We start from the raw sequence: 25,016 nt of genomic DNA on the forward strand, positions 1-25,016 counted from the left end.
AATGGACAAAAATAAGTGAACCGGGCCTAAGTGGGCCCAAGACCCAACATATATAAACATTAGTTGTGAGTATTTCAGCTCATTTTACCCTAAAAAGAAGGGTTGGGGCGCTGATTTGAGAAGAGAGAAGAGAAGAGAGAAAACCTAATTCTCTTTGATCTTCAAACCACCATAACTTGAGCTACGGAGCTCCGATTGACGAGCCGTTTGCGGCCACGCGTCACTCTTTTCATCCTCTATAATTCTATCTAAGTTTGGTGGTGAGTATTCCATTCATCTCGGCCCAGTTTTCGAAATTCTTCACTGTTACACGTTTTTGGGTAGTTAGTGTTGAAATCTTGTAATTTTGGGTGTTTAGGGATACTCCAACATGGATTCTAAGTGGGTTCTATCCCTACTTCATATGGACTGAGGTAAGAAGTGCTCAAACCCTTGTAATTTGTCATTTTTATGAGCCCTAAGTTGATGTATGTATGTGATATTGGTTATGTTAGTGTATTTGGTGATGTTGGTGCACAATTGGGAGATTGGTATTGCATGAGGAGCTTTGGTAAGGCTTGGAGCTAAGGTTGGTGAAGAATTCCAAAGAAGAGGCTCAATTGGTTTGGCTACAAGAGGTACGGTTTAAGTTTCATTTAAGTACCATGTGTTGTGATGACAATTCCTAGGCTAGATGCCCCTAGGATTAAGTTTGGATTATGTAAATGGTTGGTGCTAATATGCATAGTTGATATGTAACGTGAATTAATGATTGGGTTGAGAATTGTGTGACCTTGTATGCTTGGTGTATTGAGAATTTGATGTACTGGATAATGAGTATTGATTTTGTGGTTTATGCATTTAAATTGTGAAAATTGGGCCAGAGACCGTGAATTTTGTGCCGGAGGCCAGAAAGAGGTAAGAAAGGTAAGTCGATGTGTGCATTGTATGATGGCACAAGTGATTGGATGAATTTCAGATAATGAATATATGAATGATTAGGTTGGTTATTGAATAATAAGGTTTGAGAAGTTGAAGTGTGGAATTTGGTAATTTTGGGTGAATTTATGTAGATGAGGTATGTTTGGTTCGGTTGAGATATATTATGTGATCATATATGTGATTATGATTATTGATGCCTTGATGGTATGATGATGCATTAGAGATATGTATGTTGTGATATATGCTTGGGGAATGATTAAGGTTGATTTGTGGGTGAAATCACGTGATAGTGAGTATGATATTGATTATGTATAATGATGGTTGATTGGAAATGGTATTATTGGAAATTGGGATGAGGAAGGACGTATGACATGATATTGTGTTTGTCCTTTAGCCATTTGATTGAGAAGTGTTAAAATGGTTGGATGTAGTTTTGGAAATTTTTGGTAAAGTGTCAATGTGTGAATTGAGGATGGCTTGATGTGGATTTTGGTACATTTTGATTGATTTCAAAAAGGGTTGAAATTGGCATGTTTTGGTTGATTTTGAAAAGAGTTGAAAATGGCTTGTTTTGAAAATGGCACCTTGTGGTTTTGTATGAAAACATGGTTTTTGGGCACATTTTGACGCGATATAACTTGGACAACGGATCTTTGTTTTGTGCCAAATCTGTTTAGAAATGAAATTGGATCCGGGATGTCCATGCCGTTCGAAGAACGGGTGAAAAATGATTTAAAATGAGAAAGTTATGTCCGTCGGAAGATTGGGGGTTGAATCTGTAAATTCTGCAGCTTTTAACTTAGAAAATTTTTAGAAGAATGATCCTCAACGCGTAGACGGACTTGGCGCGTACGCGTCGTTCTTCAAGAAGGCACCATCCACGCGGGCGCGTGGTGTGCGCGTGCGCGTTGATGCGCTGCACCCAATGCCCAACTATTTTCCAGAGAGTTGTGCCAGAGTTGTGCCAGTTTTGTGGCTGACGCTTGCGCGCCGTTTGGATATTTTTCAACCCGTGCGTTCGCACGTATGACGTTTGCGCGTCGATGAGTTTTTGGCCATCTGCGCATGCGCGTGGAGTGCGCGTACGCGTGGCCCTGTTTTCATGCCAAAGTTGATTTTTGAGTTTTAAAATCCAAATTTCATACTTCTAAGCCTCTGATCTCACCCCTTATGTATTAAATCATTATGATATGCCTAGCAATGAGATAGGAGCTAGGGGATGTGGTAACTTGCGAGTGAAGTAAGGGGAAAAGTTATGATCATTGATGATCAAGGGTGATTATATGAGATATGGAGGATGACGGTGGGAGTACTGTGTATGCCATGAGCCGAAGGGCTATATTTGTTGATAAATGGCCGGTTCTTGATTGAACCATGGACCGGATGGCTGAGTTATTGCCGGGTTACGGCAAAGCCATTATTGTTTATGGCTGAGTATAAATGCATATATGATTAATGAATGAATGTGTTACACGGATAACAATGAAAAAGGTTGAAATGTGATGTGTGACCCCGAGTAGTAGGCAGTGGCATTGTCCACTTGCTCCGGGTATGAGACGGGAAAGGATGTTTATGATAAATGAGTTTAATTATGGAGTTTTGAATACATGTATATTTTGAGATCCTGGGTAGTAGCAAGGGTTGTGGTTCGTCCCGCTTGCTCCAGGTTAATGTTTGAGATTTGATAATAGTGATGATTACTTCAAAACTGAACGAAGGTATGTTTTGAGATCCTGGGTAGTAGCAAGGGTTGTGGTTCGTCCCACTTGCTCTAGGATAGAGATTGAGACCCTGGGTAGTAGCAAGGGTTGTGGTTCGTCCCACTTGCTCCAGGTCAGAGATTGTGACGCCTGGGTAGTAGCGGCAGTAGTGGTGAATCCACTCGCTCCAGGTTGAGCTTTTAAACACCCGCCTGGGTAGTAGCCGCAGTATTGGTTATTCCACTGGTTCTGGGTTGAGCGGGTAGTAGCAAGGGGGTTGTAGCTCAAACCTACTTGCTCCGCAATGGGTGTTTCTGTCCAATGGTTAGCTACCAGGACATGTCGGGTTGGCTATATAACCGACAGATGATATCATCAGCCATAGGGCAAGCATTCATCATTTGCATATGTTTGAATTGTTTGGGTTTGCCATTTGTTTTGGATTTCTACATCATATATGCCATGTTACCTAACTATATGCTACTTGTTCTACTTGTACCATATTTGTGTATTACTTGCCTGTATTGCTTGTGTTTGTACAACTGAGAGGCCCCTCATGCTGGTGTCGGTGGGTGTGAGAGCTGTTCTTGATGGGATGAATTGATGATGCGATTGCATGATGATGATGATTATTGAATGAGATAACTAGAGCTCCCTGGGTAGATGCAGTGATGTGGTTTCACTAGCTCCAGGCGAGTGTATGATGTATTGATATAGAATTGCTGAGGCAGAACAACTGGTGATGGTTTTGCTTATAATTCTGAGTCTGATTCGTGGAAGAGTCAGCGAGTTGGGAAACATGTGAAACATGAATTGAATTTAGCACTCCCTTATGACAGTTGCCTATTCATGGATTAGCGAGAACCTAGGATGAATAATTGGTGAAGAAGTTTAGGATGCTTAGTGAGTTTTTATTACAGTACATTGAATTTATTTGGCACTTTTACCGTACTGGGAACCCATGGGCCCGGGGTTCTCATTCCGTATATATCTCTTGTTTTTCAGATACAGGTCCAGGTACTCAGAAGTGAGCTGTGGTTCGTCTGAGAGACGGCGAAGATATTTATTTTCTCTACTTTGTGTTTTGCTTAGAATCTCTCCACCTTTGTTTTGAAAAGATTATATTATGTATTGAACTCTTTTGGAACTTGCCTATAAAGGCTCTTATGTTTCCTTTGGAAGAGATTAGGATATACTGTTGTCATCTACTTTCATACTGTACCCTAGCCGGCCTAAACTTCGCGGGTCGTGACTAGTGGCTATTTACTTATGCTATAAATATCTATCTGTTATCTATCTCTTAATCTCCTTTATGCCTTGTCCATATATCGCGTTCGGCTTAGCAGTTTAACTTTTCGTTGTCGAAACGTGAATGATACGTCTTCGCGATTTTATTTCTATTCTTTTCAGGCTTCTCGATTAATACTCCTTTCGAAAATTACCTATATTTATATATTAAAAATCCACCTGAGAGTCGTACCACCGTAATATCATTGACTTATGACTCGAGCATAAGGATTTGAATATTAGGGTGTTACACGTGCAAGAGGTTGAAATCTTGCAGAGGTTATGCCACTGGATTGCCTTATCTAACTTGCGAGTCGGATTGCGTCGGGTGCGGGTCGAAGCCGAAAAATGAGCTCATTACCTGCGTTAGGGATAGACATGCATCATGTTACATTTGGGTACTTTTGTTTGGGTGTGCTTAAGTGTTTTAGTTTGCTTATTTGATGTTTAACTGGTGACTGTGATACTTGCTGTAATTGTTCTGTATATGTGTTTGCCTTGAATTTGTTTGTGTTTGTGATTGATTCTATTGAGATTTAGTTTCGAAGGTTAATTGTTTTGATTTGGGCCTGGTGCACGAAATCGTGATCGTTCCTTCCTTGGTAACGGCGCTAAAAACTAAATACGCACGTTCATGTTCGTAATTTTGTTTCACAACTTCGTACAACTAACCAGCAAGTGCACTGGGTCGTCCAAGTAATAAACCTTACGTGAGTAAGGGTCGATCCCACGGAGATTGTTGGTTTGAAGCAAGCTATGGTCACCTTGTAAATCTCAGTCAGGAGGATTCAAATGGTTTTATGATATGATAAGTAAAAGATAAATAAAATATAACTAGGATAGAGATACTTATGTAATTCATTGGTGAGAATTTCAGATAAGCATATAGAGATGCTTTTGTTCCTCCTGAACCTTTACTTTCCTGCTGTCTTCATCCAATCATTCCTACTCCTTTCCATGGCAAGCTGTATGTTGGGCATCACCGTTGTCAATGGCTACTTCCCGTCCTCTCAGTGCAAATGGTCCAAGATGCTCTGTCACAGCATGGCTATTCATCTGTCAGTTCTCGATCATACTGGAATAGGATCCATTGATCCTTTTGCGTCTGTCACTACGCCTAACACTCGCGAGTTTGAAGCTCGTCACAGCCATCCCTTCCCAGATCCTACTCGAAATACCACAGACAAGGTTTAGACTTTTTGGATCTCAGGAATGGCCATCCACGGGTTCTAACTTATACCATGAATATTCTAATATCTCGGACTCAGTCCCCTGTATTAGATATCCAAGAGATACCCGTTCAATCTAAGGTAGAACGGAAGTGGTTATCAGGAACTCGTTCATAAGTTGGGAATGATGATGATTGTCATGATCATCACATTCACATTGAAGTGCGAATGAATATCTTAGAAGCGGCATAAGTTTGTATTGAATAAAAAAACAGTAGTACTTGCATTAATCCATGAGGAACAGCAGAGCTCCACACCTTAATCTATGGTGTGTAGAAACTCTATCGTTGAAAATACATAAGTGATGAAGGTTCAGGCATGGCCGAGAGGCCAACCCCCAAACGTGATCTAAAGATGAAACTAAAGATGTAAATACAATAGTAAAAAGTCCTATTTATGCTAAACTAGTTACTAGGGTATACAGAAATGAGTAAATGATGCAGAAATCCACTTCCGGGGCCCACTTGGTGTGTGCTTGGGATGAGCATTGAGTTTTACACATGTAAATGCTTCTTTTGGAGTTGAACGCCAGTTTGTAACCTGTTTCTGGCGTTTAACTCCACTTTGCAACCTGTTTCTGGTGTTTAACTCCAGAATGCAATATAAAACTGGCGTTGAACGCCAGTTTGCGTCATCTAAACTCGGGAAAAGTATAGACTATTATACATTGCTGGAAAGCCCTGGATGTCTACTTTCCAACGCAATTGAGAGCGCGCCATTTGGAGTTCTGTAGCTCCAGAAAATCTACTTTGAGTGCAGGGAGGTCAGAATCCAGCAGCATCTTGTAGAACCTATGCACAATTACTCAAGAGGGGGGGTGAATTGAATATTGCAACAACAATGAATCTTTTTGCGAAAGATTAAAGACAATATACAAAAGTGTTATTGTACTAGTATTTTTCCAAGAGCTTAACTCAATTGCTAAGCATTTATAAGGAGCTTTTACTTTCCAATAGACACCAACTCAAATAAATTGATCAAGCTTTTCACCAATCGGACTTAAGCTATTCCTTAAGTACTTACGAAGCTACTTTTCGATCACAATTTATTTGCTCAAAGGTAAAAGACAATAATATTGAAGAGATGAGTTTGGAGAGATGCAAACGCTATTTAGAGTGGTTCGGCACAATCCTTGTCCTACGTCCACTTTCTTTCTCAATCGCTATTGAGAAGTTCCACTATTGCCAAGCTTCAAGGTGCTCGCGCAAAACCTTTTACAATCCGAGTCCTTAGTTTCTAACACCTCACGGTATATGATCACCACTCGTATACTAACCTACTCTACTTAGAGATACCTTCTCTAAGATTTGCCTTGAGTACTTAGTATACTTCTTTGGTATCCTCACCGACTATAGTGTTTATAACTCTTGACTCAACCTTGGAGATCACACTCCAATTTACAAAGTGTACAAGAAAACAATTCTCAAAGAATTGTTGAGACGAAATGAGTACTCTCTAGAAGAGTGTATGATTACAATTTTAGCACTATTGAACCAATTGATATTGCTCTCTCAAATTGTGTATTATAACACCTTAAAAATGTGTAGAATGAAAGAATATGAACAAGATAGTTTGCAAATACTCACGTATGTGAAATAAGGCTTCAATCCATCTATTTATAGACTCCCCAAACCTTAGAAACGTTGGGGAGTTAATGGGATGGAGCTTTTTTGTCAAAACTAGCCGTTTTTTTATGTTTTTGAATCATTTGCATCGATGCATAACACTTTGCATCGATGCAAATGTGTCTTTGAAGCTGAAATTTGAATTTTCAGCTAGGTTGCATCGATGCAAACATCTTTGCATCGATGCAACAAGTCGTCGCATGCTTTGCATCGATGCAAGATGAGTGTGCATCGATGCAAACCTTAAAGAATGGCTTAAAATCACTTCAAAATACTTAGGATTGATCTCAAACTTGTTGGAGTCAATTCCTATGCTTTTGTACCTTTGAAAACAAGTTTTTAAACCATTTGGCTAGCATCGAATTGCAAGATGTGCATCAAAACATTTTGTGAGTGTGTGTTGAGAGATTTAGCAATTGGTTCTTAACAAGAAGTTACCTAAGTCCTAAGACACTATACTTGTCTTCAAATGTTGTGGACTTGAGTTTCTTGTTGTTGTTGTGTTGCTTTCAACTCTTCATTCCTCAACGTTGAATGTTGGTTGATCTTTCAACATGCTTGTTCATTCAAGTTGTTTGTTGGTTTGTCTTTCATGTCGTTTGTTGGTTTGTCATTCATCAAAACCTACGAATACAAACTTCGCATACAAGCAACATGATTTACAATTTCCCCCTTTTTGATAATGACAAACCAATTTTGAGGATATGCATTTATAAAAGCAACAATAATGCACTTTGTTTTATAGAAAGCTTTGGAGAAGACTTCACAAAAAAAATTTTGCAGGAGTTCCCCCTAAATATGTGCATTTGTTCCCTTAAAGGGCGTTTATCAAAGAAAACGATTTAGATATCAAAGTTTTTGCTTAGCGGAAGTCTTTTTGAAATCATTGTTTCGCAAACTTATTTCTTCTTTTCAAATCCTCAAACTTCTTCTTTTTCAAGAGTTCAAAATTTCAAATATCCTCAAACTTCTCTTCCCCCTTTTGACATTATCAAAAAGAAAGGAGTTTGAAATGTGTCATAGAAGCATGCATAAAACAATGAATTTTTTTAAGTTCAATTTCTCTATTAATTTCAAGGATGAGATATTCCCCCTTTCAAAAAGAATTTGATTTCCTCTTTTTATATATAAAACAAGCATGCATAATTCCCCCTAAAGAAGTGAAATATATTAAAGCATGCACATTAACTTAAAATAGGGGTACCAATCCTATTTTGAGTTATTCACCAAATAAGCATACAAGCATTAATCATTAAACAAAATTATGAAGGAAATATCAAAGTATTTAAACCATAATAGAAATTCTTAGCTTACTAGGAGTTAGTTTAACAGTTCATATAATCAAATAAACATAAAGCAATAAAAAGTGACTTGATGAAGAGGAGACAATCAATCTTGGTCTTCATCATCATCAGTATCCTCTTCATACGGTAGGTGGATGCCGAAATGCTCATATAAGTCATCAATACGACGATCCAAGCGACCCGTGCGATGATCGACACGAGACACACGACGATTAAGTGCTTCAAGTTGCCTACCATGCTCTACTTCAATCCTTTGAGTTCCATCATGTATATACTCACTTAAACCATTATAAACTTCAATTTGTTGATCCTCCATTGTTTATAATCTTTAAATTCTTCAATCTACCTCAAGATTAATCACTCATTCATCAACTCATAAACCTACAAAACAATGGCTAATTGGATATCTCCAATGCTTAAGTTAGTAAGAGATACAAAAATAGCAATATAAATACAATGAATTCAAACAAATCATAGTAGATTAGATTCCAAGATACCAAGTTCATTTCGGATGTTAAAAAAATTTTCTTTACATAAAGGTTTAGTGAAGATGTCCGCTAGTTGTTTACTAGTTTCGACAAATTCAATAACCACATCACCTTTTTCAACATGGTCTCTTATGAAGTGATGTCTAATCTCAATATGCTTGGTTCTTGAATGTTGAACCGGATTCTTGGTTAAATTTATTGCACTAGTATTATCACATTTGATAGGAATGTGATCAAGTATGAGTCCATAGTCCACAAGTTGTTTCATCCATAAAATTTGGGCGCAACAACTACCGGCGGCTACATACACGGCTTTGGCGGTAGATAAGGCTACACTTACTTGTTTCTTACTATGCCATGAAACAAGAGAGTTTCCTAGCAAGTGACAAGTGCCGCTAGTGCTTTTCCTATCCAATTTGCAACCGGAAAAATCGGAATCGGAATAACCAATCAAATCACAAGTGGATCCTTTCGGATACCACAATCCAACATTTAATGTTCCTATGAGATACTTCATAATCTTTTTCACCGCACTTAAGTGAGATTCCTTAGGATTAGCTTGGTATCTCGCACACATGCATACACTAAACATGATATCTGGCCTACTTGCCGTTAGATAAAGTAATGATCCTATCATGCCTCTATACTTCTTTACATCTATGTTTTTACCTTGTTCATCTTTGTCAAGGTAGAAAGTAGTGCTCATTGGTGTGTCCATTGCCTTAGCATTGTCCATTCCAAATCTTTTGAGCAATTCCTTGCAATATTTGGTTTGGCTAACGAAAGTTCCTTCTTTTCCTTGTTTGATTTGAAGACCAAGGAAGAAGTTGAGTTCGCCCATCATGGACATTTCAAATTCACTTTGCATGAGGTTTGAGAAAAACTTGCAAAGTGATTCGTTAGTTGAACCAAATATTATGTCATCGACGTAAACTTGTACCAAAAGGATATTTTTGTTTTCAATCATGATAAATAAAGTTGTATCAACCTTCCCTCTTCTAAAACCCTTTTCTATTAAAAACTTGCTCAAACGTTCATACCAAGCTCTTGGAGCTTGTTTAAGACCATAAAGAGCTTTCTTGAGTTTAAAAACATGATTTGGATTTTCATAATCCTCAAAACCGGGAGGTTGTTCAACATATACTTCTTCTTGAATGAAACCATTAAGAAAGGCACTCTTAACATCCATTTGATAAAGTTTGAAGTTATAAGAGGATGCAAAAGCAAGTAACATCCTAATAGCTTCTAATCTAGCTACGGGAGCATAAGTTTCGCCATAATCAATGCCTTCCTCTTGATTATAACCTTTAGCTACCAATCTAGCTTTGTTTCTAACAATTGTACCATTTTCATCGAGTTTATTTCTAAAAACCCATTTTGTTCCTACAATTGTTTGATTACTTGGTTTAGGCACCAATTCCCAAACGTCATTTCGTTTGAATTAGTTAAGCTCCTCTTGCATTGCCATAGCCCAATGTTCATCATCAATTGCGGACTCAATGGTAGATGGTTCAATTTGAGAAACAAAAGCACTATATGCAAATAAATTTCTAAAAGTGGATCGAGTTGTTACCCCTTTCGAAACATCACCAATGACGTTGTCTAGAGGATGATCCTTTCAAGTACGCCAGTCCTTTGGAAGTGCATTTATTTGTGCTTGTGATGGTTCAATTTCTTCAACTTGAACACTATCCTTTGTTGAGCTTGTAGAGGCTTCATTTAAATCTTTTTCTTTGTCTTCACCATTCAAATTTAGTGAATCAAAGTTTTCTACATTTTCATCAAAATCTTTTCTAGTACAACAACGGTTAGTTTCATCAAAAGCGACATGAATACTTTCTTCCATAGTCATGATGCGTTTATTATATACTCTAAAAGCTTTGCTAGTTAAAGAGTAGCCTAAGAAGATTCCTTCATCAGCCTTAGCATCAAATTTGCCTAAGTTATCTTTTCCATTATTTAGAATAAAGCATTTACAGCCAAAGACGTGAAGGTGGGAAATATTTGGCTTTCTTCCTTTGTACAATTCGTACGGTGTTTTCTTAAGAATAGGTCGAATGATAATCCTATTCATAACATAACACGCGGTACTAACCGCATCCGCCCAAAAGTACTTAGGAATATTAGCCTCATTGAGCATAGTTCTCGCCATTTCTTCTAAATGACGATTTTTCCTTTCAACCACACCATTTTGTTGTGGTGTTCTAGGAGAGGAAAAATTATGCTCAATGCCATTTTCTTCACAAAAAGTTTCAAAAAGATTGTTTTCAAATTCTCCACCATGATCACTTCTAATAGATGATATATGCAAATTCTTTTCATTTTGAATAACTTTGGCTAATCTTTTGAATGCTCGAAATGCATCACTCTTGTTTGCTAGGAACAAGGTCCATGTAAATCGAGAGTAATCATCAACAATAACTAAAGCATAGTAATTGCCACCAAAGCTCATAGTCCTAGAAGGACCAAATAAATCCATGTGCAAAAGTTGTAATGGCCTTGTTGTTGAAACAATGTTTTTGGATTTAAAAGAGGCCTTTACTTGTTTTCCCTTTTGACATGCGTCGCAAAGGACGTCTTTTTCAAAACGTAGCTTTGGTAAGCCAATTACTAACTCTTTAGAGACCAACTTGCTAAGATGGTCCATGTTAGCATGAGCTACTCTACGATGCCATAACCAAGTTTCATCATTTTTACTAACAAGGTATTTCACATCATTTGAGGAAACTTCATCTAGATTAATCATGTATACATTGTCAACACGGTGTCCAATTAGCACAATTTCATTAGTGTCTTGCCTTTTTATCAAACAACATTTTGAATCAAAGGTGACTAAGTTTCCTTTGTCACAAAGTTGGCTAACACTAATTAGATTATGTTTGAGACCTTTGACAAGTATAACATTATCTATGGAGGTAGAAGAATTTTTACCAACTTTTCCAACACCGATTACTTTGCCGGTGTTGTTGTCTCCATAGATCACGTTTCCTCCGTTTGTAGGCTCTATTGCGGTGAACTTTGATTCATCGCCGGTCATGTGTTTGGAGCATCCACTATCAACATACCAATTTGTATCCTTAGCTCCAACACGTACCTACAAAACAATTAAAATTGGGATTTAGGTACCCAAGTGAATTTGGGTCCTTGATGGTTAGTATGAGCATAATGCCCATAAGGTGCCCATCTCGTATCTTGACTACGAAAGTTTATATGTTTAATTCTAGTAAAGCATACGGGTGCTATATGACCTACTTTATTACAATAATGACATATGACATTTAGATTATGCATCCTATGCATGTTTCTAAATGGTTGCCTAGGTTGTTTCCTAAATGCAACATCTTTTGATCTATATGCATTGTGATTATAATTTCTAAATGAAGCATGTTGAGGAGGATGTTTAAAGGCTTCATTCCTTTTAGGCATGCTTGCCTTTTGGGCTTGCGGTTGCCTAATAGGAGTTTTAGTATTTTTAAATTTTCCTTTTTCAAAACCTAAACCTTCCTTATTATGAACATGCTTTTGGTTTTTCAACATTTTATCTAAGTTCTTTGAAGATTCATTGAACTTAGCTAAAGTGTTCTTAAGATTTGTAATTTCATTTTCATGCATTTTACAAGATTTGTATGGATCACTACTTGTGCTACACTTATCTTTTTCAAGATTGATATTCTCGTTTTTCAACATCTCATTTTGTTTTAAAAGATCCATATTCTTTTTCTTTAGGAGAGAATAATCTTGGGTAAGTTTTGTGTACACCTCAAGTAAGGCATCATATTCATCTTGTAAATTAAAAGAAGTGGAGTTGTCATCACTAACCTTTTCTTCGCTTGCCATTAAGCAAAGATTTGCAACCTCGTCGTCATCGGAGTCGGATTCATCCTCGTTCTCCCATGATATGTATGCTTTCTCCTTCTTCTTAAATTTCTTGTTTTTGTCCTCCTTTTGAAGTTTTGGACAATTGGGTTTAATATGTCCAACTTCTCCACACTCATAGCATTTTGGTACCTTTGTTTTGCTCTTGAAGTTTTTCTTCATTGCAAACTTATTGAATCTTTTTAATAAGAGTGCAAATTCTTCATCTCCTTCTTCTTCATTATCATCACTCTCTTCTTGTAGTGATGTTGTTTTAAGGGCGAGACTTTTCTTCTTGCTTTCTTCACCTTTTTGTCTATTTAGCATAGTCATTTCATAGGTGAGAAGATTACCTCGTAGTTGATCAAATGTAAGTTGATCATAGAGCCTTCCTTCCACAATGGCGTTCACTTTGGAGTTCCATTTTGGTGTAAGGCTTGTAAGCACCTTGGTCACAATGTGTTTATCATTGTATTTTGTGCCAAGCATGCTTAGGTTGTTGAAGATCTTGGAGAGTCTTTCAAGAGCTTCTTCAATGCTCTCTTCATCTTTCATTTTAAAATTTTCCCATTCATGAACCAACATGAATACCTTTGATTCTTTAACGTGGTCGGTTCCTTCGTAAGTGATTTGGAGTTTATCCCAAATCTCTTTAGCGGTTTCACATGTAGAGATCTTCATATAATCATGCTCGTTAAGTGCACAATGAATGAAGTTGATGGCTTTATCATTCATTGCCACTTTCTTCCAATCATCGTCACTATATTCATCTTCTCCTTTCGGTACTTGCTTTAAGACGGAGACTTCTCCTTCTTTAGTGCTTGTTGTCTTTGTTGGAATGTGATTTCCATTCTCAATCACTTTTCAAATTCTCACATCTTGAGAACGGATCCAAATTCTCATCTTATTTTTCCAATAAGAGTAATTTGTTCCGCTAAAAAGAGGAGGTCTAGCGGTTGAGTTACCTTCACTAGTGTTGTTGTTGTTAAAGGTTGTGCTTGCCATGATCTTTTCCCTTAAACGGTTAAGTCTTTCAAAGGGTTAAGCTCTGATACCACTTGTAGAACCTATGCACAATTACTCAAGAGGGGGGGTGAATTGAGTATTGCAACAACAATGAATCTTTTTGCGAAAGATTAAAGACAATATACAAAAGTGTTATTGTACTAGTATTTTTCCAAGAGCTTAACTCAATTGCTAAGCATTTATAAGGAGCTTTTACTTTCCAATAGACACCAACTCAAATAAATTGATCAAGCTTTTCACCAATCGGACTTAAGCTATTCCTTAAGTACTTACGAAGCTACTTTTCGATCACAATTTATTTGTTCAAAGGTAAAAGACAATAATATTGAAGAGATGAGTTTAGAGAGATGCAAACGCTATTTAGAGTGGTTCGGCACAATCCTTGTCCTACGTCCACTTTCTTTCTCAATCGCTATTGAGAAGTTCCACTATTGCCAAGCTTCAAGGTGCTCGCGCAAAACCTTTTACAATTCGAGTCCTTAGTTTCTAACACCTCACGGTATATGATCACCACTCGTATACTAACCTACTCCACTTAGAGATACCTTCTCTAAGATTTGCCTTGAGTACTTAGTATACTTCTTTGGTATCCTCACCGACTATAGTGTTTATAACTCTTGACTCAACCTTGAAGATCACACTCCAATTTACAAAGTGTACAAGAAAATAATTCTCAAAGAATTGTTGAGACGAAATGAGTACTCTCTAGAAGAGTGTATGATTACAATTTTAGCACTATTGAACCAATTGATATTGCTCTCTCAAATTGTGTATTATAACACCTTAAAAATGTGTAGAATGAAAGAATATGAACAAGATAGTTTGCAAATACTCACGTATGTGAAATAAGGCTTCAATCCATCTATTTATAGACTCCCCAAACCTTAGAAACGTTGGGGAGTTAATGGGATGGAGCTTTTTTGTCAAAACTAGCCGTTTTTTTATGTTTTTGAATCATTTGCATCGATGCATAACACTTTGCATCGATGCAAATGTGTCTTTGAAGCTGAAATTTGAATTTTCAGCTAGGTTGCATCGATGCAAACATCTTTGCATCGATGCAACAAGTCGTCGCATGCTTTGCATCGATGCAAGATGAGTGTGCATCGATGCAAACCTTAAAGAATGGCTTAAAATCACTTCAAAATACTTAGGATTGATCTCAAACTTGTTGGAGTCAATTCCTATGCTTTTGTACCTTTGAAAACAAGTTTTTAAACCATTTGGCTAGCATCGAATTGCAAGATGTGCATCAAAACATTTTGTGAGTGTGTGTTGAGAGATTTAGCAATTGGTTCTTAACAAGAAGTTACCTAAGTCCTAAGACACTATACTTGTCTTCAAATGTTGTGGACTTGAGTTTCTTGTTGTTGTTGTGTTGCTTTCAACTCTTCATTCCTCAACGTTGAATGTTGGTTGATCTTTCAACATGCTTGTTCATTCAAGTTGTTTGTTGGTTTGTCTTTCATGTCGTTTGTTGGTTTGTCATTCATCAAAACCTACGAATACAAACTTCGCATACAAGCAACATGATTTACACATCTGCAGTCCTTCTTCAACCTCTGAATCTGATTTTTGCTCAAGTCCCTCAATTTCAGCCAGAAAATACCTGAAATCACAGAAAAATACACAAACTCATAGTAAAGTCCAGAAATGTGATTTTTATTTAAAAACTAATAAAAATATACTAAAAAATAACTAAATTATACTGAAAACTATGTAAAAACAATGCCAAAAAGCGTATAATTTATCCGCTCATCACAACACCAAACTTAAATTGTTGCTTGTCTCCAAGCAACTGAAAATAAAATAGGATAAAAAAAAGAGAATATACTATAGATTCCAAAATATCAATGAAACTTAGCTCCAATCAGATGAGCAGGACTTGTAGCTTTTTGCCTCTTGAATAGTTTTGGCATCTCACTTTATCCATTGAAGTTCAAAATGATTGGCATCTATAGGAACTCAGAGTTTAGATAGTGTTATTGATTCTCCTAGTTCAGTATGTTGATTCTTGAACACAACTACTTTATGAGTCTTGGCCGTGGCCCTAAGCACTTTGTTTCCCAGTATTACCACCGGATACATAAATGCCACAGACACATAACTGGGTGAACCTTTTTATATTGTGACTCAGCTTTGCTCAAGTCCCCAATTAGAGGTGTCCATGGTTCTTAAGCACACTCTTTTTTTTTGCTTTGGACCTTGACTTTAACCGCTCAGTCTCAAGTTTTCACTTGACACCTTCACGCCACAAGCACATGGTTAGGGACAACTTAGTTTAGCCGCTTAGGCCAGGATTTTATTCCTTGAGGCCCTCCTATCGACTGATGCTCAAAGCCTTGGATCCTTTTTATTTACCCTTGCCTTTTGGTTTTAAGGGCTATTGGCTTTTTTCTCTTGCCTTTTGGTTTAAAGAGCTTTTGGCTTTTTCTACTTGCTTTTTCTTTTTCTATTTTTTTTCGCCATTTTTCTTTTCTCTTTTTTTTTCTGCAAGCTTTTGTATTCACTGCTTTTTCTTGCTTCAAGAATCATTTTTATGATTTTTCAGATCATCAAATAACATTTTTCCTTTTCATCATTCTTTCAAGAGCCAACATATTTAACATTCATAAACAACAACTTCAAAAGACATATGCACTGTTCAAGCATACATTCAGAAAACAAAAAGTATTGCCACCACATCAAAATAATTAAACTAGTTTCAAGGATGAATTCGAAACCATGTACTTCTTGTTCTTTTGTTTTTAGAACAGTTTTCATTTAAGAGAGGTGATGGATTCATATTCATAACTTTAAGGCATAGACACTTAGACACTAATGATCATATAGTAAAGACACAAACATAACTAAACATGAAGCATGGAAACCGAAAATAGAAAATAAATAGACAAGGAGATTAAAGAATGAGTCCACCTTAGTGAGGGTGGCGTCTTCCTCTTCTTGAAGAACCAATGGTGCTTTTGAGCTCCTCTATGTCTCTTCCTTGCCTTTGTTGCTCCTTCCTCATAGCTCTTTGATCTTCTCTAATCTCATGGAGGATGATGGAGTGCTCTTGGTGCTCCACCCTTTGTTGTCCCATGTTGGAACTTAATTCTCCTAGGGAAGTGTTGATTTGCTCCCAATAATTCTGTGGAGGAAAGTGCATCCCTTGAGGCATCTCAGGGATTTCATGGTGAGGAATTTCCTCATGCTCATGTTGAGGTCCATGATCTCTTATTTGCTCCATCCCTTTCTTAGTGATGGGCTTGTCCTCTTCAATGAAGATGTCTCTGGCCTTAGGTGCCATAGATGGTTATGGAAAAACGAAAAGCAATGCTTTTACCACACCAAACTTAAAATGTTTGCTCGTCCCCGAGCAAAAGAAGAAAGAAAGTAGTAGAAGAAAAAGAAAATAGAGGAGATGGAGGTGTGTGAATGGTTCGGTCAAGGGGGTTTTAGGTGGTTATGATGTGTGAAAAGGAAGGAGTGATGGTTTGAATTTAAGTGGGTGGGTGTAGGTGGGTTATATGATGGTTTTGGAGGAGTAATGGAGGTGATTGGTGGAGGTTAATTGAGGAAGAATGTTATGAAAATGTGTGAAGATGAGAGAAGAAGTGGTAGGGATCTTGTGGGTCCACAGATCCAGTGGGGACAAGGACTTAACATCCTTGCTCCAATTAGGCGTGTAAAATGCCCTTGCTGTGCAATCCTGGTATTTAACGCCAGACTGCTGCCTGTTTCTGGCGTTAAACGCCCAAATGTAGCTTGTTTCTGGCGTTTAACGCCAGGCAGATGCTTGTTTCTGGCGTTAAACGCCAGCTTGGTGCCTGTTTCTGGCGTTAAATGCCAGACAGATGCTTGTTTCTGGCGTTTAAACGCCAGACTGCTCTCCTCCAGGGTGTGCTATTTTCAATGCTGTTCTTCATTCTGTTTTTGATTTTTCAGTAGTTTTTGTGACTTCACATGATCATCAACCTAATAAAACACGAAATAACAAAAAGAAAATAAAATAGATATGATTAAATAACATTGGGTTGCCTCCCAACAAGCGCTTCTTTAATGTCAATAGCTTGACAGTGAGCTCTCATGGAGCCTCACAGATAATCAGAGCAAGGTTGAAACCTCCCAACACCAAACTTAGAGTTTGAATGTGGGGGTTCAACACCAAACTTAGAGTTTGGTTGTGGCCTCCCTACACCAAACTTAGAGTTTGACTGTGGGGGCTTTGGTTGACTCTACAGTGAGAGAAGCTTTTCATGCTTCCTCTCCATGGTTATAGAAGGAGATCCTTGAGTCTTAAACACAACGTTGTCCTTATTCAGTTGGAGGACCAATTCTCCTCTGTCCACATCAATCACAGCTCTTGCTGTGGCTAGGAAGGGTCTTCCAAGGATGATGGATTCATCCTCTTCCTTCCTAGTGTCTAGGATTATGAAATCAGCAGGGATGTAAAGGCCTTCAACCTTTACTAACACGTCCTCTACTTGTCCATAAGCCTGTTTTCTTGAGTTGTCTACCATCTCTAATGAGATTCTGGCAGCTTGCACCTCAAAGATCCCAAGTTTTTCCATTATAGAGAGTGGCATTAAGTTTATTCCTGACCCCAGGTCACACATATCCTTCTCAAAAGTCATGGTGCCTATGGTACAGGGTATTAAGAATTTGCCAGGATCCTATTTCTTTTGAGGTAATTTCTTCCTATCCAATGCATTTAGTTCATTGGTGAGAAAGGGAGGTTCATCTTCCCAAGTCTCATTACCAAATAATTTGGCATTTAGCTTCATGATTGCACCAAGGTACTTAGCAACTTGCTCTTCAGTAATGTCTTCATCCTCTTCAGAGGAAGAATACTCATCAGAGCTCATGAAGGGCATAAGGAGGTTCAATGGAATCTCTATGGTCTCTAATTGAGCCTCAGATTCCTTTGGTTCCTCAAAGTGATACTCCTTATTGGTCACTGGACGTCCCAGGAGGTCTTCCTCACTAGGATTCACGTCCTCCCCCTCCCTTGTAGGTTCGACCATGATGGTTAAATCAATGGCCTTGCACTCTCTCTTTGGATTTTCTTCTGTATTGCTTGGGAGAGTACTAGGAGGAGTTTCAGTGACTCTTTTACTCAGCTGGCCCACTTGTGCCTCCAAATTCCTAATGAAGGACCTTGTCTCATTCATGAAACTCACAGTGGCCTTAGATAGATCAGAGACTATATTTGCTAAGCTAGATGAATTCTGCTCAGAATTCTCTATCTGTTGCTGAGTGGATGATGGAAGAGGTTTGCTATTGCTAAACCTGTTTCTTCTACCATTATTAAAGCCTTGTTGAGGCTTTTGTTGATCCTTCCATGAGAAATTTGGATGATTTCTCCATGAGGGATTATAGGTGTTTCCATAGGGTTCACCCATGTAATTAACCTCCGCTATTGCAGGGTTCTCAGGATCATAAGCTTCTTCTTCAGAAGAAGCCTCTTTAGTACTGTTGGATGATTCCTTCAATCCATTCAGACTCTGAGAGATCATATTGACTTGCTGAGTCAATATTTTATTCTGAGCCAATATGGCATTCAGAGTATCAATTTTAAGAACTCCCTTCCTTTGAGGCATCCCATTACTCACAGGATTCCTTTCAGAAGTGTACATGAACTGGTTATTTGCAACCATGTCAATGAGTTCTTGAGCTTCTGCAAGCGTTTTCTTTAGGTGAATGGATCCACCTGCAGAATGGTCCAATGACATCTTTGATAATTCAGACAGACCATCATAGAATATATCCAGGATGGTCTATTCTAAAAGCATGTCAGAAGGACACTTTTTGGTTAGTTCCTTGTATCTCTCCCAAGCTTCATAGAGGGATTTACCTTCCTTTTGTCTGAAGGTTTGAACATCCACTCTAAGCTTACTAAGCTTTTGAGGAGGAAAGAACTTGGCTAAGAAAGCCGTGACCCGCTTATCCCAAGAGTTCAGGCTGTCTTTAGGTTGAGAGTCCAGCCATATTCTAGCTCTGACTCTTACAGCAAACGGGAAAAGCATAAGCCTGTAGACCTCGGGATCAACCCCATTGGTCTTAACAGTATCACAGATTTGCAAGAATTCAATTAAGAACTGAAAAAGATCTTCTGATGGAAGTCCATAAAACTTGCAGTTCTGTTGCATCAGAGAAACTAATTGAGGTTTCAGCTCAAAATTGTTTGCTCCAATGGCAGGGATTGAGATGCTTCTTCCATGTAAATTGGAATTTGGTGTAGTAAAGTCACCAAGCATCTTCCTTGCATTGTTATTATTTTCGGCCATGTCTCCTTCTTTTTCGAAATTTTCAGTCAGATTTTCTCCAAAGAGTTGTGCTTTAGCTTCCCTTAGCTTCCTCTTTAGAGTTCTTTCAGGTTCAGGATCAGCTTCAACAAGAATGTTCTTGTCCTTGTTCCTGCTCATATGAAAAAGAAGAGAACAGAAAATATGGAATCCTCTATGTCACAGTATAGAGATTCCTTTATGTGAGTAGAAGAAGATATGAATAGAAGAAGGAGAATCCAAACACAAGGGTGAGGAGTAGGTTCGAATTCTTAGATGAAGAGGAGTGTTAGTAAATAAATAAATAAATAGAAGGTGGTGAGGAAGAAGAATTTTTGAAAATTAGATAAAATAAAATAAAATTATTTTTGTTTTTAAATTAGAATTAAAATTAAAAATTTGAAAATTAAGAAAGGAAAAATTAAATCAAATTAAATTAAATTTAAAACAATTAGTTAATTTTAAAAGGAATTTTGAAAAAGAGGAAGGTAATTTTCGAAAATTAGAAAGAGAATTAGTTAGGTAGTTTTGAAAAAGATAAGAATCAAACAAAAAGTTAAGTGGTTAATTGAAAAAGATTTGAAAATCATATTTTGAAAAGATAGGAAGTTAGAAAAGATTTTGAAATTAATTTTGAAAAAGATATGATTGAAACTTAATTTGAAAAAGATTTGAAAAAGAAATTTGAAAAGATTTGAATTTTGAAATCAAAGTTGATTACTTGACTAACAAGAAACTAAAAAGATATGATTGTAGAGTTTAAAGATTGAACCTTTCTTATTAGGCAAGTAACAACTTAAATTTTTTTTTTGAACCAATCACATTAATCATTAATTTTGAAAATTTAGAACAGAATAAGAAAAAGATTTTGAAAATCAATCATAAAGTTTTCGAAAATATGAAGGAAAAATTGAAAAAGATTTGATTTTTGAAAAAGATTTGAAAAAGATAGAATTTTTAAATTGAAAATTTGATTTGACTTATAAGAAACAACTAAATTTTAAAAAGTTTTGAAAAAGTCAACTCAAATTTTCGAAAATTTATGAGTGAAAAAGGGAAAGATATTTTTTTGATTTTTGAATTTTAATAAACAAAGAGAAAAATATCAAAAAGACTCAATGCATGAAAATTTTGGATCAAAACACATGATGCATGCAAGAACACTATGAATGCCAAGATGAACACCAAGAACACTTTGAATGTCAAGATGAACACCAAGAACTTATTTTTGAAAATTTTGAAGAAGAGAAAAACATGCAAGACACCAAACTTAAAGATTTTTAATTTTTAGACACTAACAAATTAAAAATGCATATGAAAAACAAGAAAAGACACAAAACAAGAAATTTTAAAGATCAAACAAGAAGACTTACCAAGAACAACTTGAAGATCATGAAGAAGTACTAGGGGTGGCAAAACGGGTCGAGCCCGTCGGGCCGATCCGCTAAACCCGCTAAAAAAGGCGGGTCGGGCTAGGAATTGGAGCCCGCCAAATTAAAAAAACCCGCCAAACCCGCACCGCCAAATTGGCGGGTTTTGGCGGGGCGGGGCGGGCCGGTCCGCCGGGCCGAAAATTTTTATTTTTTATTTTTTTTAATTAAATAAAAGAGTGATTACTATTATAAAATTAATAATTATAGAATTTTTAAATACTTTTTTTCATTTTTTGTTTTTATTCTTTTTTGAGTTATTAACTTTATTTATTTTATTTTACAATTTCGTATATATGCTCAAATTATGTAACTTATTTTTTAAAATAAAGATGATTCTATTGACAAATATTATTTTGAACAATTTTATTGAAGTTAAAAATTTAAAAAAATAGTAAAAAAATTATATTATAATTTGATTATTTTTTATTTGTATTTGATTTTTTAATTATTATTTTTTGGTTAATTTTAATGAATTTTATTTTTCAAAAAAAAAAAAAAGAGTCAAGCGGGCTAGCCCGCCAACCCGCCAATCCGCCATAAAGCGGGGCGGGCTAGCATTTTGAACCCATTTTAGTTGGCGGGGCGGGGCGGGTTGGGGCGGGCCGGCCCGCTTTGCCATCCCTATGAAGAACACATGCATGAGTTTTCGAAAAAATGCACAAATTTTAAAAACATGCAATTGACACCAAATTTAAAATTTGACTCAAGACTCAAACAAGAAACATCAAATTTTTTTGGTTTTTATGATTTTATTAATTTTTTTGGGTTTTTCGAAAAATTCTTTTGAAAAGGAAAATAAGGATTTCAAAATTTTTAATAGGAATTCCAGGAATCTTGCAATATTAGTCTAAAGCTCCAGTCGAGGAATTAGACATGGCTTTACAGCCAGCTAAGCTTTCAGTGAAAGCTCCGGTCCAAAACACTAGACATGGCCAATAGCCAGCCAAGCTTCAACAAATACAAATCAGACATACAACAGCTGATACTTCATCCAACTTCATATGCTGATAAGTCGAAGCCTCAGTCCAAATGAATTAGACATGGCTTTACAGCCAGCCAGGCTTCAATATGCTTCATGAAACTCTAGAATTCTTTCTTAAAAATTCTGAATAAAAATATATTTTTGAAAATAATTTTTTTTGTTTGAAAATTAGAATGATAAAAGCAAAAAGTTTAAAAATAAAATAAAATTACCTAATCTGAGCAACAAGATGAACCATCAGTTGTCCAAACTCGAACAATCCCCGGCAACAGTGCCAAAAACTTGGTGCACAAAATCGTGATCGTTCCTTCCTTGGTAACGGTGCTAAAAACTAAATACGCACGTTCATGTTCTTAATTTTGTTTCATAACTTCGTACAACTAACCAGCAAGTGCACTGGGTCGTCCAAGTAATAAACCTTATGCGAGTAAGGGTCGATCCCATGGAGATTGTTGGTTTGAAGCAAGCTACGGTCACCTTGTAAATCTCAGTCAGGAAGATTCAAATGGTTTTATGAATTGATAAGTAAAAGATAAATAAAATATAACTAGGATAGAGATACTTATGTAATTCATTGGTGAGAATTTCATATAAGCGTATAGAGATGCTTTCGTTCCTCCTGAATCTCTGCTTTCCTGCTGTCTTCATCCAATCATTCCTACTCCTTTCCATGGCAAGCTGTATGTTGGGCATCACCGTTGTCAATGGCTACTTCCCGTCCTCTCAGTAAAAATGGTCCAAGATGCTCTGTCACAGCACGGCTATTCATCTGTCGGTTCTCGATCATACTGGAATAGGATCCATTGATCCTTTTGCGTCTGTCACTACGCCCAGCACTCGCGAGTTTGAAGCTCGTCATAGCCATCCCTTCCCAGATCATACTCGGAATACCACAGACAAGGTTTAGACTTTTCGGATCTCAGGAATGGCCATCCACGGGTTCTAACTTATACCACGAAGATTCTAATATCTCAGACTCGGTCCCCTGTATTAGATATCCAAGAGATACCCATTCAATCTAAGGTAGAATGAAAGTGGTTGTCAGGCACGCATTCATAAGTTAGGAATGATGATGATTGTCACGATCATCACATTCACATTGAAGTGCGAATGAATATCTTAGAAGCGGAATAAGTTTATATTGAATAGAAAAAATAGTAGTACTTTGCATTAATCCATGAGGAACAGCAGAGGTCCACACCTTAATCTATGGTGTGTAGAAACTCTACCATTGAAAATACATAAGTGATGAAGGTTCAGGCATGGCCGAGAGGCCAGCCCCCAAACGTGATCTAAAGATGAAACTAAAGATGTAAATACAATAGTAAAAAGTCCTATTTATGCTAAACTAGTTACTAGGGTTTACAGAAATGAGTAAATGATGCAGAAATCCACTTCTAGGGCCCACTTGGTGTGTGCTTGGGCTGAGCATTGAGCTTTACACGTGTAGAGGCTTCTTTTGGAGTTGAACGCCAGTTTGTAACCTGATTCTGGCGTTTAACTCCACTTTGCAACCTGTTTCTGGCGTTTAACTCTAGAATGCAGCATGAAACTGGCGTTGAATGCCAGTTTGCGTCATCTAAACTTAGGCAAAGTATGGACTATTATATATTGCTGGAAAGCCCTGGATGTCTACTTTCTAACGCAATTAAGAGTACGCCATTTGAAGTTCTGTAGCTCCAGAAAATCTACTTTGAGTGCAGGGAGGTCAGAATCCAGCAGCATCTGCAGTCCTTCTTCAACCTCTGAATCTGATTTTTGCTCAAGTCCCTCAATTTCAGCCAGAAAATACCTGAAATCATAGAAAAATACACAAACTCATAGTAAAGTCCAGAAATATGATTTTTATTTAAAAACTAATAAAAATATACTAAAAACTAACTAAATTATACTGAAAACTATGTAAAAACAATGCCAAAAAGCGTATAATTTATCCGCTCATCAGGGCCAGGGGCCGAGATTTTATTATGTTTGGGCCGGAGGCCATGATTGACTAGATTAATGATAAGCTTTGGTTAAAATGTTATTTTACATGGAATTTTTGTAAGAGAGATACGAATTTTAGATTTAAATAATAAGTTGATAATTACTGAGCTTGAAAACGATTTTCTTATTAAATATCTTATGACAATTCTGAAACTCCGTGGTGAGACTGTGTGGTTAGGTTCTCACCCCATACAGCTTTATCTTTTCAAGAGACGAACGAAGAGGCTTACAAAGAGTTTGATCGCAATTTTTCTTATACGATTTTATTGTTATATTAGTTTAATTGTTATTTATTTTTCCCTCGCCATCAATACTGTATTTTAAAAAAGGGATAGGAATTGTATGTTCTGTGTGTACATTATATTCATAAGCCACTTATGTAAGAACTTTTGTACATATGTATATGCTTGTCTGTTTTTAAGATAAAATATTTTTCCAGTTTTTCAAAGAAAATAGTGATACAGTTTCGAGTCAAAGGCTCCTATTTTATTATTAAGTATATGAAGTCGTCGTAATATTTCTTGCTATCAGAGTAGCGCAGCCGGAAGCGTGACATTCTGATAGTGAGGGTGTTACATAGTACGTTAAATAACATAACGGTACACACCTAGTAGTCCTAATTAACTATTAACATTATTAGTTAATGACATTAGATCAAATGAACCCCAAATTAATTGAGGAATTTCAATACCTCAAGTTCTTCCCTCAATTTGATATAATTTTATAATTTTATAATATTAATAGTCAATTGAGACTCTTAGGCTACGTTTGATTTTGAAAATAGGACAAGACAAGACATTGATAACTAGATATAAAGAATAGAGACACACAAATTAGTGTTCTTGTATTTTGTTTGGTAATAAACTAGAACAAATTATGAAAGTCTAATTTATTATCAATTTTTTTCATTCAAA

The 25,016-nt window shown here is 36.8% G+C and overlaps 1 non-coding gene across 1 annotated transcript; it reads left to right on the forward strand.

Moving 5' to 3' along the window:
* Positions 1-19,203: 19,203 nt before the first annotated feature.
* Positions 19,204-19,311, forward strand: LOC112773466 (small nucleolar RNA R71). The gene has a single exon (XR_003188014.1). It is a non-coding gene; the product is annotated as a small nucleolar RNA R71 (small nucleolar RNA).
* Positions 19,312-25,016: the final 5,705 nt, after the last annotated feature.

Source organism: Arachis hypogaea, chromosome 18 (genome assembly GCF_003086295.3).
Source record: "Arachis hypogaea cultivar Tifrunner chromosome 18, arahy.Tifrunner.gnm2.J5K5, whole genome shotgun sequence".
Taxonomy (NCBI): domain Eukaryota; kingdom Viridiplantae; phylum Streptophyta; class Magnoliopsida; order Fabales; family Fabaceae; genus Arachis; species Arachis hypogaea.